Genomic DNA, 16,614 nt, shown 5'->3' on the forward strand with positions numbered 1-16,614 from the left:
GGTGTGTTTCCATGAGTCATAGCGAAAACAAAGCATACCAAATAGCTAATGAGCTCAAGGAACTACCCACGAAGGCCCTTGAGGTGATGGTCTGGTTGGAGAAGGCCCGAGGCGAGTTGGCCTAGTGCACACCAACCATGCGATGACACCCGGAGATGGCGTGACCACATTGGTGATGGCTGACTCGCTGTAAGCTACGGCTAAGGTGCATGGGATGCTCAGGAGGGTACAACGATGCTAACGGTGCACTGAGTTGCTATTAGGTGCTTGGAATGGCTGCCTTGCCGACGATGGGCGTTCGTCCGGTCTTATGGACCCAATGGCGTGGCATTAAGAAATTGGAGCACAGGACAGAGCTACAGGCGGCGATGTGGGGTCAGTAGGACTGCAGGCTACCTAGCGGAGTCGAAGGCATGCTCAATTTGAAACAAGCCACTATCGCCATGGCGAATTTGAAGAAGCCGCCCGATGGCCATGGGGACAGCGGAGGCAGGGGAGTCCTAGCGTGGCTTGGCTCGGACCAGCTATGGCTATCAACACAACAAGCCAACATGTACCACGATGGGGGACAGCGGGACGTGCCCTAGGCTACTGTCTGCATGGCCATGGCTGCAAGCCGACGAGACTCAGCACGGTGTCGCAGCGGGCAGCGCCAAACAAAAGCAGATAGTGCGATGCGATGTGGAAGGGATGGCGGAGCAGGCTGTTGTCCTCCGCGTGAGCAGCCAAGGGAAGTCAATGGAGTAGTATTAGACTTGGCCATTGGCGGTGTGAAGCACGTGACTCGGTGTGCCTCTGGCCAAGCAGGGCAGGACATGGCGCGGTAGAGCTCGGCCGACGTCCTGGGCGCAGCGCGTCAGCCGGTGAGGTGACCCGCACGCCAGCGAGGGCAGCAAGCAGCCAAGGCAGTAGCACAGGGCCTACTCACGTCACATTCACAGTGGCATGATGTCGTGGCCTACGCCTCGGTGTGCTGGGCGAGCCAGCCACGGTGGCAGGCGAGCAGCAGCGGTGGTCGCGACTAGCAGCGGAGGCAGACAGCCTTGGCGCGCAATGCAAGAGCTGTGCGCATGCGCAGGCGCGGCGGTGGGGCACAGCCGGCGTGGCAGCGTGTGTGGCCTACGCGGCAGTGCGTGCTGGCAAGCCAGCAGAGAGCCAGGCCAAGTGGTGTCCGCGCCCAGAGCTAAGCCATGTGTTGTGCACGCTTTTTAATGCAGCTAGAAAATTTATACACGATGCTCCAAACGCTAAACTGATTTTTTGATGCGCACGAAGGTACTTAGGGCTGTCGATCAGAGTTAAGATATCGTACCACTTCCTAAGCCGATCGCTCCACAACTATTGCCAAAGGTGGCTTCGTCGACCTCTTCTAAAACTTACGCGAACGACGTCGATTCAAACGATTTCGCGTCGAATTCCAAATCCGACCTACAGGATGTACTAGCTAGCTATCCTTGTCCTCGACCGCACATGTTTATTGCTGTTCGCAAAATGTTTTATAACATTTTTGTTTCGACCAAAAATTTGATTAAAATACTAAACAACGTTATGTTACACGAAACATAACATTCGCTTTCTTGTTTCATATAAATGTTTCAAATGCCGAACATTGATTTATAATTCCTGTTATACACATATGCACATAAATGCGATGCTCATGCGATGTTTTAACAAATTAGTACAACATAACACCGAGGGTGTTACAACCTACCCCCTAAAACAAAATCTCTACCCAAGATTTCGTGTGCCTAGTGTGAGAAAGAGACAGAGAATATATTTTGACACATCAACTAACTATCAGAACCAGAGAGGAGGTGGGGGTAATGCTTTAATATGTAGCTCTCCTGTTCCCATGTGGCCTCATCTTCTGAATGATTTTGCCATTGCACTTTGTAGAATTTTATCACACTATTCCTGGTTACTCTTTCTTTCTCATCTAAGACTTTCACAGGGTGCTCAACATAAGATAGATTAGGTCGGAGCAGAAGTCCTTCAATTTCCACAACTTCTTCAGGTACCCGCAGACATTTCTTCAATTGCGAGATGTGAAACACATTATGAACCGCTGATAGGATTTTAGGAAGCTGGAGACGATAAGCAACGGGACCACATGGCTACAACACCTTGTATGGACCCACATACCGAGGGGCTAGCTTGCCGTGGACACCAAACTGGTGCACCCCTCTCATAGGAGATACTTTGAAATACACATAATCCCCAGCTACAAACTCCAAAGGCCTTCTTCGCTTGTCTACGTAAGCCTTTTGTCGGCTCTGAGCTGCCTTCAAGTGGCCATGAACAATACTTACTTTCTCTTGGGCCTCTTTTATGAAATCAGGCCTGAAGTACCCACGGTCTCCTACTTCAACCCAGTTCAGTGGTGTTCTACACTTCTGCCCATATAAAGCTTCAAATGGTGCCATGCGGATGCTCTCTTGGTAGCTGCTATTATATAAAAATTCAGCTAACTTTAAACACTTATCCCACTTCTTAGGAAAAGAAATGGTACAAGCCCTCAACATATCCTCAAGCACCTGGTTCACCCTTTTAGTTTGACCATCAGTTTGTGAATGGTACGCTGAGCTTCTAAGAAGGTGAGTACCTAGACAGTGCTGCAGTTGCTCCCAGAAGCGAGAAACAAAGACTGACCCTCTATCAGAAATGATAGTAAGGGGAACCCCATGTAGGGTCATAATCTGATCGAAATATATCTCAGCATACTTCTTTGCAGCATATCTAGTGTCCACTAGGATAAAGTGAGCAGATTTGGTGAGACAGTCTACAATGACCCAGATAGAATCGTAACCTATGGATGTGCGGGGTAAACCCACAATGAAATCCATGGAAATATCCTCCCATTTCTAAATAGGAATGGGCAAGGGCTGCAGATATCTAGGAGTATACATATGATCTGCCTTGACTCTACCGCAAGTGTCACACTCCGCAACATACTAGGGGATGTCTTGCTTCATGTAGGACCACCAGTACAATTGGCGCAGATCATGGTACATCTTGTTGCTGCCAGGATGGATAGATAGCTTTGAATGATGGGCTTCATTCAAAATCTTTCTTTCCGGCTCTTCATTGGATGGAACCACCAGTCTATCCTTATATCTCACCACTCCATGTTCATCAACATAGAAATGAGTGCCACGCCCTTCAGCCATCAACTTCCTGATGTGAGGAATCTCTTTGGGATCTTCCTTCTACTCTCGAATAATTTGCTCCAGCAACTCTGAGGTCAATGCAATATGAGCTAGCACCTCTGTGTGGCTGAGAGACAAAGGTATTTCCTCAACCAGATGTGACTTACGGCTCAAAGCATCTACTACAACATTGGCCTTTCCTAGGTGATAATGGACTTCCAAATTATAATCTTTTATCAACTCTAACATCTCATTTGCCTCATGTTTATCTCAGACTGAGTGAAAATGTACTTGAGGCTCTTATGGTCTATAAAGATATGCACTTTGTTGCCCAACAGATAATGCCTCCAAATCTTCAGAGCGTGGACCATGGTAGCCAGCTCTTAGTCATGAGTGGGGTAGTTCACCTCGTGCTTCTTCAGTTGGCACGAAGCATAAGCTATCACATGCCCATCTTGCATAAGCACACACCCCAACTCTATCTTCGAGGCATCACAGTATACATCAAAGGGCCTATCAATATCTGGTTGAGCCAACATAGGAGCAGTGGTTAGAAAAGTCTTCAGAGATTGAAAAGCTTCTTCACAAGCTAGACCCCAATCAAACCTAGCCTCTTTCTGGAGCAGCTTGGTCATAGGCTGGGCTATCTTAGAGAAATCAGGAATGAAACGCCGATAGTATCTAGCTAGACCAAGGAACTGATGGATCTGGTGCACAGAATTGAGAGATTTCCAATCCAACACATCTTGCACCTTGCTGGGATCTACAGAAACGCCTTCCGGTGTCAACACATGCCCTAAAAACTATACTCAATCTAACCAAAACTCGCACTTGCTGAATTTAGCATACAGCTTGTGCTCCCTTAGTCGAGTCAGTACTATCCAGAGGTGTCGGGCATGCTCTTCATCATTCTTGGAGTAGATCAGGATGTCATCAATGAAAACCACCACAAACTTATCCAGCTCTAGCATGAAAACTAAATTCATCAGGTACATGAAGAAAGTAGGAGCATTGGTGAGACCAAAGGACATCACTAGGTACTCATACAACCCATACCTAGTAGAGAAAGTTGTCTTTGGTATATCATGTGGCCTGATCTTGATCTGATGATAGCCCGATCGAAGATCTATCTTCGAGAACACCTTGGCACCAGCTAATTGATCAAACAAAGTATCTATGCGGGGCAAGGGATACTTGTTCTTAACTGTTACCACATTAAGAGGGCGGTAATCCACACACATCCGCAAGGTACCATCCTTCTTCTTCACGAAAATAGCTGGGCAACCCCATGGTGAAGAACTCGGGCGAATGAAACCTTTGTCCATCAACTCTTCTAGTTGCTTCTTCATTTTTGCTAGTTCCCTTGGAGCCATGCGGTACGGGCATCTAGAGATAGGGGTAGTACTAGGCTCAAGCTCAATGGAGAATTCTACCTCTCTGTCTGGTGGCAACCTCGGAAGATCTTCAGGGAAAACATTCGGGAACTCACAAACCACAGGGATGGAGGTAAGAGCAGGAGAGGCTTCAGCATGGGCAGCAACAGGTAAGACTAGATCTGAGGGTACAATAAGAGACATCATATCCTTAGAAGAAGGAAGCCATAACTCCACACTTCTCCTTTGCATATCCAATACTACCCCATACACCCGCAACCAGTTCATTCCAAGAATAGCATCCATGCCTTGCCCAGGCATGACCATGAACTGAAGGCGGTAAGTGTGGGTGGCTAATACCAAACTTACTGTATCCGTGCAGATATTGATGAACATTTGTGACCCCATAGTACAAATCTTATAGGCATATGGTATAGCCATAAGTGATAAGTTGTGCCGCTCTACAAACCCCATGCTCATAAAGAAATGTGATGCACCAGAATCGAACAACACCAAAGTTGGATGAGAGTCGATGGTAAACATACCAACCATCATCGGCTCCTACTGCAACACCTGTGCAGCATCTGTGAAGTGCACCTAGCCGGACCTACTGGGCACCTTCTTCTTGATAATGGTCCTCTTGATAAGCCTAGAATTTGCGGACGGTTAAGATGATTGAATTGGCTAATGTTGGGGACACTCCCTGGCATAGTGGCCATCTTTGCCACACTTGAAACAAGCACTAGGCTTGTTCCCAAACCCCTGACGAGGTGGGACCTGCTGTCCCTGAGACTGCTAAGGCTGCACCTGCTGCGGAGGTGCACGGTACTATGTAGAGGAAGCTTACGACGTCTGCTGGGGTTGCCAGAACGAAGGCCCACTGGATGGTTGATAGGGCCCCCGTTGGACACCCTATATCTTCTATGTGTGGGGGTGGCTGGAGGATCTAGCTACCACCCGCTTCCTCTTCCAATCAGCCTGAGACTACTGCTGAAAACCCTCAATAGCAATTGCGGCGTTCATTAGAGCCCCAAAGGTCTGATAGTTCACCGTGTAGAGCTTTTCTTGAAGAAGGGGAGCTAGACCATGAAAGAAGCGTTCCCTCTTCCTGTCATCAGTATCCACTTGACTGCCAGCATACTGAGCCAAGTGATTAAACTTGTTCACATATTCCATCACTGTCCTGTTCCCCTAGCACAGCTCTAGGAACTCTGTCACCTTCTAGTTGATGACACTAGTAGGGATAAAGAACTCTCAAAAGGTAGTGGAGAACTCCTACCAAGTTGCTGGATGATCCGGCTGCTCCATGGCTTGGAAGGTTTCCCACCAAGCACCTATGGACCCCAAAAGCTATTGCGTCGTAAAGTACACCTTCTGCTCGTTGGCCACTCTAAGGAGCCAAAACTTCTGTTTCATAGTGTGAAGCCAGTGCTCCACCTCCAGAGGCTCATCAGATGGGGTGAAGGTGGGTGGGTGAGTCTTGAGGAAGTCCTGGTAGGAGGACAGTCCCTCAGGACGATGAGCACCACCCCCGTTCCCACCGTGACCCCCATGGCCTCTATGGGTGAGGCCCGTGACAACCTATGCCATAATGTCCATGGCATGAGTTGTTTCCTAGCGAGTAGCAGCTGACTCCCGGCGAGCAGCCAACAGCTCCGCCATAATCTCTGCGGGAATCAACGGCAGCGGCGGGAAAGGATGAGGAGCCAGAGGTGGAACCTCCTGACCTCCCCCGTTGTCGTGCTCAATGGACCAGACACTGTCACCCTGGCCCTCGTGAGCCACCCTAGAACTAGTGCTCCCACGTCCAGACCTTAGATTCATCTGTAAGAGAGACGAACCATCCATTAGAACACCCTTCTTGATCAGAAGCAAGGAACCAGAGGGATGACAACACATTTATTAAGGCATTACGTTAGTTAGTCCTACCAATTTACTAATTCAATTATACGTGAAGGGGGATTTCAATAAGATGCTAATGCCATGATGCATGCTTCGACCTACACGTTCACTTAAGCCGGAATATAGCGACATTCGTAAAATTTTTGGCACATCGCATGCTCACTCTCCGTATACTAAGAGATTTCTTACACAACGTAAGTCAGTGTACCTGCAGAAAATTTATTAGATAAAACCAGTACCGCTATCCTAGATAGACCATATTGCTAGGGCTTATACTTATTTACCTAATATAATCGCACCCTACTTTTCGCAAAACTTTTGTTGGTCAAATTTTTAAGTTTTTGAAAAAAGGTGATGAACTCGTAACCATTATTGGCTCTGGTACCAACTATGGCAGAACCACCTGGAATAGCATACTTAAGGAGGTGCTCGTCTTCCACTAGACACTAAGCACCTCGAAAGCGGGCTACAGCGAGTGGTGTCTGTCAGGCACACCCCGAGGGAGAACCCGAAAGATCCACATTTTTCCCAAGGATCCAATAATGAAAACGAGTTACAATACAAGTTCATTTCATACATCAGAGTTTCTTAAAAAGTACATTATTACAATATCAAATACTAAAGTGCGGAATGATAACAGTGGAATTAAAAATAACATCTAGCGGTAGGGGCGAGGATTCTGACTGAGCCCACCAGAAGGATCCTCCACACAAAGAGACTCTTCAAGCATCACCTGCAACAGGGGTAAATGAACCCTGAGTACACAATATACTTACAAGACTTATCTAACTAGTGGGAATAATTTCCTGACTCCAAGGAATATGATAGGCTTTATGGTTTGTTGGTTTTCTTTAGCAGAAAGTCATATTAATAGTGAGTCTTTATTTATGTATTATTATTAACAGCCGTATTAAGTGATCATCTAGCCAGTCTATATAAGCACATGTTCTATTTTCAAGCAAGAGTTGAGCAATCAGTTATACTTCTTCTCTTTTCCACTTTCAGTTCTTACTACGGTGCTAAACCGTAGACAAGCCGTACCAGATTTCTCGATGATTTGCGAATCAATGTGCCCAGCTGGGTGCCCCGAAACACACGCCCCGCTTGTACCCTAGGCACAAGCAGGACTGACTCATCACTCTCCTATCCCGGGTGTCTAGGTCCCTGTCCAAACTTGGACTCCAAGCCCCCACATCCTGAGTCCCAGACTCCATGTGGTGCAATGACCTCCACCATCCCCGTCTCCAATCAGTCGGTCTAGAAAGAGCCGGATCTGCGACAAGAGAGCAACATGTCTTCCCTGCACCCATACCCAAGTATACACTCGGGACAACAAATCTATGACTTGCCTAGAGTCATATGCAATGACCGGTCCTTAATCAACACGGACAGGGAAAAAGTGTAACCAAGTCATGCCCTGTTGGCCGCAGGACACAACCCCATACACCCACCAGTACCCAATCCATATCCCTACCCGGTCACCATTTTTCTTTCCACCATTTTATCATGAGTGTTCATATTTTATTACCTAATTGCGAGTAACGGCAGGTTACTCACGCTACCGGTATCCTGAGCATAGCAGCTACTTGGCCTGTACTAGTATGACTCATGGGTAAGTATGTTTATGTAGGTAGTTTTCCATAAAATGCCTGTAACTTAAATGCACATCACATATATATATTCAGTGATCATAAAAATATGGGTTATGCTCCGAGGCTTGCCTTGGGCAGGCGCCGGGTTAGCAGGGTCAGCACCAACAGGCTCCTAGGCTTCCTTCTATGTGAAGATCTCCTCCTCGTACTCCTTGATCACCTCATCGTACTCCGGCTCACCGACGGGCACGAAGTCTACCCGCTCGTGCTCTACATGAAATGATGATGCAATGATTAATAATTTGACAACAGCAACTCTTAACCCAAGTACATCTATTAAACTACTAAGTGAGGTCTACCCACAAAAGGCTACGCTACGTACCATCACCCCTAACAAGTATGAAACCTAGCATACATCCTTATAGCAACTACAGGTCTTGCTACTCCTAATACTAATTTATGCAACATATGATAAGGCAAAGGTAATAGCTACTCTATCTAACAACTCATTCTAAGGCTACAAAATTTACAACAAGTACATAACAACTTGGTGGACCTACTATAAAAGTTTTGTGGCTATACCCATCACCAACCATCCACAAATATTCCTACAATTATTCACCTACCTAATGTTTGTTCTCTAGCTTTGAATTTATCACCCAATACTCGCTATAGCTAACTAGAATCCAATTGAACTATCCAGTAGATGATATTTTTGCGAACCTAACAAAATTAGTCTCACTATTTTTGGACAACTACGCAATTTACTACGATTTACCGAAGTTCAATTCATAACTAAAATAAATAAACATTTCTCATTTACTGGAATTAAGGAAACCGAATCCTATCCTCTGGCCCAACTCGCGCTGGCTCGGCCCACGCTGTTTTCCCACCCGCACATGTTAGCAGGCCACAACGCGGCCCACACGGGGGCGCGGCCCAGCCGACCAATGGCCTGTGATGAGGGAAGGCCCACGCGTGAAGGCAAAAATGCACGGGCACCCCCGAAGTACTATGTAATCACAACGAACTCTAGGACACTATTCCACCAGTCTAAGGTTTTACAGCTGCACCCTCCCCTTTCACATTCTTCACCGCGGCGAAGTACTCGGTAGCCGTGCGCGCACTAGCACGATGCCGCGGGCACCGAGCGACCACGTCGGCGCCACTCGAGCCTCCTAGGCCTAGCTAAGGGGCCAATGGTTACCTTGAAGACAACACGCGGCGACTGGGGGTGATACGGCGAGCAGAGGCGCTGTCCCGAGTTCCCTCCCCGACGGTGAGCCCTGACCTACGGTGGCGGGTGTGTTCCCATGAGTCACAACGAAAACAAAGCATACCAAATAGCTAACGAGCTCAAGGAAGTACCCACGAAGGCCCTTGAAGTGATGGTCTGGTCGGAGAAGGCCTGAGGCGAGTTGGCCGCGTGTGCACCAACGATGCGACGGCGCCCGGAGATGGCGCGGCCGCGTCGGTGATGGCTGGCTCGCTGTAAGCTACGGCTAAGGTGCATGGGATGCTCAGGAGGGTACAATAATGCTGATGGTGCATTGAATTGCTATTAGGTGCTTGGAATGGCTGCCTTGCCGACGATGGGCGTTTGTCCGATCTTATGGACCCGATGGCGCGGCATTAAGAAATTGGAGCACAGGACGGAGCTATAGGCGGCGATGTGGGGTCAGTAGGATTGCATGCTACCTAGCGGAGTCGAAGGCGTGCTCAATTTGAAACAAGGCACTGCCGCCACAGCGAATTTGAAGAAGCCGCCCCGGCGGCCATGGGGACAGCGGAGGCAGGGGAGTCCTAGCGTGGCTTGGCTCGGACCGGATGCGGCTGTCAATGCAACAAGCCAACACGTACCATGATGGGGGACAGCGGGATGTGCCCTAGGCTACTGTCCACGTGGCCACGGCTGTAAGCCGATGAGACTCGACACAGCATCGCAGCGGGCAGCGCCAGACAAAAGGGGACAGTGCGATGCAACGTGGAAGGGATGGCGGAGCAGGCTGTCGTCCTCCATGCGAGCAGCCAAGGGAAGTCAATGGAGCAGTGCCGGACTTGGCCGCTAGCGGCGTGAAGCACGTGACTCGGTGCGCCTCTGGCCAAGCAGGGCAGGACATGGCGTGGCAGAGCTCGGCCGGTGTCCTGGGCGTAGCACGTCAATCGGCAAGGTGACCCACGCGCTAGCGAGGGCAGCAAGCAGCCAAGGGAGCAGCACAGGGCCTACTCGCGTCACATTCATGGTGGCATGACATCATGGCCTGCGCCTCGGTGCGCTAGGCGAGCTAGCTGCTGTGGTAGGCGAGCAGCAGCGGTGGTCGCGGCTAGCAGCGGAGGCAGATGGCCTTGGCGCGCAACGCAAGGGCCATGCACGTGCGTAGGCACGGCGGTGGGGCATAGCCGGCATGGCAGCGTGTGCGGCCTGTGCGGTAGTGCGCGCTGGCAAGCCAGCAGCGAGCCAGGCCAAGTAGTGACCATGCCCAGAGCTAAGCCATGTGTCGTGCACGCTTTTTAATGCAGCTAGAAAATTTGTACACAATGCTCCAAACGCTAAACTGATTTTTCGATGTGCACGAAGGTACTTAGGGCTATTGATCGGAGTTAAGATATCATACCACTTCCTAAGCCGATCGCTCCACAATTATTGCCAAAGGTGGCTTCGTCGACCTCTTCTAAAACTTACGCGAACGACGTCGATTCAAATGATTTCACGTCGAATTCCAAATCCGACCTACGGGATATACTAGCTAGCTATCCTTGTCCTCGACTGCACATGTTTATTACCATTCACAAAACATTTTATAACATTTTTGTTTTGGCCAAAAATTCGATTAAAATACTAAACAACGTTATGTGACACGAAACATAACATTTGCTTTCTTGTTTCATATAAATGTTTCAAATGCCGAACATTGATTTATAATTCCTGTTATACACATATGCACATAAATGTGATGCTCATGCGATGTTTTAACAAAGCAGTACAACGTAACACCGAGGGTGTTACAGAGAAGTCCTCCACCATTTCACCATCCTTGAACATGAGGTTGGCGTACTCCTGCTTCAGAAGCTAGGTTGTCACCTTCTTTGTGTGGTCGAAACTGAAGCGCATTGCCACAATAGCCTCCTACGCCTCCTTAGCAGAGCTCTTCGTCCCCAACGGCTCCCTGTACTTCGCTAGTACAGCAACGAGAATAGCCTCCAATGCTGATATGTCATCTTTCTCATTGTCAGTGCCCTTGTCAATAGCATTCTAGAGCCATCGGGCTCTGAGCTTGACCTTCATGGTCACCGACCACTCTCCATAGTTGGTGCGAGTCAGCGTCGGCCAACTAGTGCCACTGACCTCCCGCACCGTGTGAACAACGACCTTCGGTCGTGGCTGGGCAGCCATAGCAGTGCCACTGCTATCGTCCATCTCCGAACAGCCCATCATCACCAGCGGTTAGTCTGACGACAACGCTTGTATGGCTCTGATACCACTTGTTGGCCCACAGGATCACCGGCTCAGGTGAGTCGACCACTCACCAGTCTTACCGAGCACTCGCTAGTGTTGTCGAGCACCCACTAGCTAAACCGACCACGAACAAGCATTGTTCATCCCCACACACTATGGCTAGAGGTTGAAGAAGAGGGAGAACAGAGCATACACACACAGTACAAGACACCAGCATTGGCCGAAGCCCTGTATGGGAGATGGTAAATCTGAACTCTCTTTACTGAGTTGCCATAGTAGTCTATTTATACAACTCTATCTATCTAGTCCTAGTACAGTGCATATGCTGCAACAGTAACTAGATAACACGGTAGGACTGACTTCTGCGCCTATCCCTGCATGTGGCTACAGTTCTGCAGGTGAGCCATTCGGTGCTTGCCTTTGCAGCGGCTATAGTACCATAGCAGGGGGCCTTTTCGGCGCCGCCTTCCCTTGTTGTGTGTTCACACAAGGAAGCAGTAGATTATTCTAACAACGTATACTTTTCCGCATAAGTTGGTATGCAAACTTGTTCTTTAGAAACTTCAATAACTTATAAAAACATATTAGACATGTGGTGCCCCCATGTACTTGTATAGTAGCCTTCTAAACCAAAAGTTCAGTCTGCCTACCGCACAATATGTATGGAAACTATTCCCCACAAACAGGTACTACTAGTTCCTGATTTACCATGTGAACGTTCCTCCTCTTAGCTTGACTAGGGTTTACCTATCTTTATATATGGGCTAGGCTAGCGCCCGGACATCCAGACGTCCGTGCCTGCTCCATGTTGCGCTTCCCGCACACTCCGATTCACACCGTTTCACGCACCCCACGCGGGGCCCGCACCGCCTGGACGACTCGCCCCACCTGCACCGCCTGACCGCACGCGGGGACCACTCGCGCCCTCTTCGCTTCCCACGCACATGCACATGGGGACCGTCTGCACCCTGCCGGCGGTGGTCCAGCAGCTGTAGCGGGTGGCTGCGGCAGGTGGGTCTCATTGCAACATATGCAACACCAAATTTATTTGTGCAACATCCAGATAAGAAACTTGCAGCATATGTCTAAAGCCATTGCAAACATATGCAACATCCTGATCTACTTTTGCAACATCCAATATCTACTTTTGCAACATCCAAATAAAGCATTTACAACATACTTCCTCCGTTTTAAATTATAAGTCGCTTTGATTTTTCTGGTTCGTCCATTTTTCTATGTATCTAGACATATTATTTATCTAGATACGTAGTAAAATGGATGTACCAAAAAAAGTCAAAGCGACTTATAATTTGTAACGGAGGGAGTACGTATGAAGCATCTAAAACATTTGAAACATATGCTTGCAAGATGCATGTTATGCAACATCCAGATATACTTCTACAACATGCAGATAAAACAATTGCAACATACATATGAAACACCTGAAACACTTGAAATATACACTTGCAACATGCATGTTATGCAACATCCAGATGAAAACACTTGAAACATATGTCTTAAACACCTAAAACACTTGAAATATATGCTTGCAACCTGAAACATACGCTCGCAACATGCGTATATACCCCTTGCAACATACGCAACATCCAGATAAAACACTAGGAAACATACGTCTGAAACACTTGAAACATGGAATCGCTTGCAGAGGGGATGCCAGGGCCGGTCGATTCTGGCGGCGAGCGGCGATGCACCAGCACCACAAACACCGCCCACGCTTGTTGGTGCCCTTGGCTCATCCAGGGAAGACCTGAGGTGCCCCGGCACGTGCATCCAACGGCCATCGATAGGGGCAGGGGCAGCAGCCCGTTGCGGCGATGCATCCTGGCAGCACTGGGGTTGGGGAAGAGGCCAAGGAGGCAGTGCACGAACTGAGGGAGGAGGCGGCATGGTCGGCTTGGGTGGAGGAACAAGGCAACGGTGACGGCGTGGAGCTCTGCTGCTGCTTGCGAACGCGCGCGCGAGAGAGAGAGGTGGAGCTGCGACGGACAAGCGCGCGGAGTGGTAGATTTTTTTTTAGCGTCCGAACGGACGGAGGCCCGCGTCTGAGCATTAGCGTTAATTAAATTCCAGTGACTTGCACACTGCACAACACACAGTGTCACCTGATGAAATTAACCCAAAAGGTATACTGAAATGACCACCTTAATAGCTAAAGGACAAAGTGGAGCTCAAAGGTAATGTTAAGGATTGAAATGGCCACTGGCAACAGTTCAAGAATGAAATTGAGCATCTGTTGATTAGTTGAGGGATAAAAATGACTATCCCACTACTTTTTTTTTTAATCCATGGCACCATCTTCTGACGTGGAGAAATTCATCCTGGTCTCCTGGAGACTGGAAAAGGGAAGGCGGTTAGGCGGCACCCAATCACCGCCCGCGATGTAGCGCTGCTAGCATGGCTCGAGCCGAATCGAGGTGTGTGTTAGTAATGTGAAAAACATCTCAAAACAAAAGGAACCGAAGCCTTTACAGAAATTTATTACTAGTAGAAACTAAACAAAAGGAAAGTACAGTTCGAACTTCGAAACAAGCACAGAATGGTTACAAAAAGGAGGGGGAGGCCAGAGAGCAGCATCCCTGTTTGGTAGGGCTCTTGTGGCTCCGGCTCCCGCCCCTGTCGGCCGCCCACGGGCCGATAGGTGCCAGGCGGAGCCGAAGCCGCGGAGCCCGAAAAACGAGCTCCACCGGCTCCACCTGGGTTTGTGAGAGGAGTAAAGATGAGAGAGAAAAACGGCTTCGGCTCCCTGTCGGTCCGTGGACGGCCGACAGGGGCGGGAGGCGGGAGCCGGAGCCCGCAGGAGCTCTGCCAAACAGGTCCAGCATCATCATATTCAACATGATTGATCCAATCCAAAATGGCAAAAGTATTGTGAGATCAGACCACACTATGACCACGTGTTATTCTCGCTTAGGTAGTATCGTAGCCTGTATATTCCGATTGGGCGAGCGCACGTACACGGAAAGTGCAGGAACGCGTGCAGCTTGCTCACCGGTGACCGGTCTACGTCTATCCAGAAAAATAGATTACCCGTACCACTCTACTCTATATTATATTTAAAAAGCCGTACCACAGTCGAATGCAGTACGTTGTTGAATCCTTTTTCTCCTTTAATTATTTGAACCCCATGTTGATCATACTGTTCGCGTGGCAAACAGACTACTAGTTTATGCATGATTAGCCCTTAGCCAATACCAAGTCACGCGACTGAATATAATAACGAAAGACATGGATTTACTCATTCTATGACCACCCATGATGCTCGGAGAATTAGAAAAAAAATAATTTAGGGCCTTTTTTCTGGCCCCTCCAAATTACAGTAAAGGTAAAGCATTAAAGAATGGATCCCAGATCATTGAACTTCTCTTGGCAAGGAAAGCTTGTTCGGTTGAGCAAGAAGCCGGTTTGTTCGGCTTGTTTTTCTAGCTGGGACATTGTTTTTCTTTCACAACAAACCAGTATAAACAGTGTTTTCCAGTGATTTTTTCAGTCCAGCCGAACAAGCTGAAAATTGTCAAGCTTTATTCTGCTGTACATATGGTTGACTTGTAGCATAAAGAATGTTACAGTTGTCCGTCATACCATGCTCTTGCACAGGCTAATGTCTTATGAGACATAATTTCATTTTATTTTTTTGAAAAGGGCCACTTGATCCGGCCTTCTTTGGAGGCCATTACGAGACATAACTAATAAAGGCTTCTGGATAAATTCAAATTTTCTTCTTTGTGATCTCTAACCATTTTCTAACACGATGCTCGCTGTGACAGATTTACAAATTACGCCCCTTTTATTTGCATCCCCTTTTGAATATATGTTTAGTTAAAACCTCAGCTTAAGATATGTCAGCTCTTGTTGTAGTACATGTGTCTAACTCTAAGAATCTACATTTTCACTTTTAATAATAGGTCTTATTAGTTGTTACATTTTTTTATCCATTATAAGTGAAATTGTTACATCTAATAAGATCTAATAACTAATAAGATCCGTACCCTTTATCCATTATAAGTGAATTACATCAGTATGTACGTAATTCTGATGTAGATTGAGCAGTTGCTTTATATTGTCTCGTAATGGGATAGGTGGGTAATGCAGATGCAAATCTATGGGTTACTTTATATTATTTGTAATAGTGAAAGACATGGGTACTTTTTAAACAAAATAGACCCAATGGATATTATTTTATGATTAAGAGTCTGCTGAATCGATGATCAAATGTTTATGAAATTTTTAGATTTTCTGATATTTATTTTTTTCTAGCATTTTATATAAGGATTAACGTCGCATGAAGACCTCATTATTTTTTTTCTAGTGTGTCTCGTGGAGATTGAGAATCCGTCGAAGGTTTTGTAATTATTATTTGTGAAGTTTTATAAGATTTATTTTTTTTTTCTAACATGTATCATGTCGATTAACGTGGAGGCTCGAAACTTGAAGGACTAGTTTTGTACCCAAACTAGTGAAGTATATCTAATTTATAATAATAACTTATAAATAGGTAATCAGGTGGCGTGCGCAGGTCTTAGCCACCTGGTGCGCTGAGTTGCTGAGCAGAGACTCCCGTGTCGTAGTTCTCAATTTTCAGCGACGAATCGAAGCTCATGTGTGTATAGCAGAAAGAAAGAAAATCTAAAACACTCCTGGACGGAATCGTGATTCCCTTTGTCTCCGATGCATGCGTCGAAACACGACCAGCAGCAGCACAGACGGAAATGAGCGAGACGCATTTTCTGCACAAAACCCGACACGTAGGTTACCTGGATATGGGTGAACCAGGCCGACTGATCCCCCCATCATGTAGGAGTAGGACTAGGACAGTACAGTACAGTACAGTACTGTAGCGGCTGCTAGGCTAAGGTCCTGTTTACCTCAAAGTGTCACATCGAATCTTGCGGTACATGCATAGAGTACTAAATATAGACGAAAAACAAAATTAATTACATAGTTGGGTGAGAAATCGCGAGAGACGAAACTTTCAAACCTAATTAATCTATAATTAGACACTAACTACAAAATACAAACAAAAATGCTACGGTAACCAAAACCAAAAATTTGACAACTAAACGCGCCCTAATCATCGCCACGTCCAGGAACGACGAATCCGCCGCCGTTCTCACCGCTCAGCAGCT

The sequence above is a fragment of the Miscanthus floridulus genome, chromosome 18, assembly GCF_019320115.1.
Source record: "Miscanthus floridulus cultivar M001 chromosome 18, ASM1932011v1, whole genome shotgun sequence".
In the NCBI taxonomy this organism is placed as follows: domain Eukaryota; kingdom Viridiplantae; phylum Streptophyta; class Magnoliopsida; order Poales; family Poaceae; genus Miscanthus; species Miscanthus floridulus.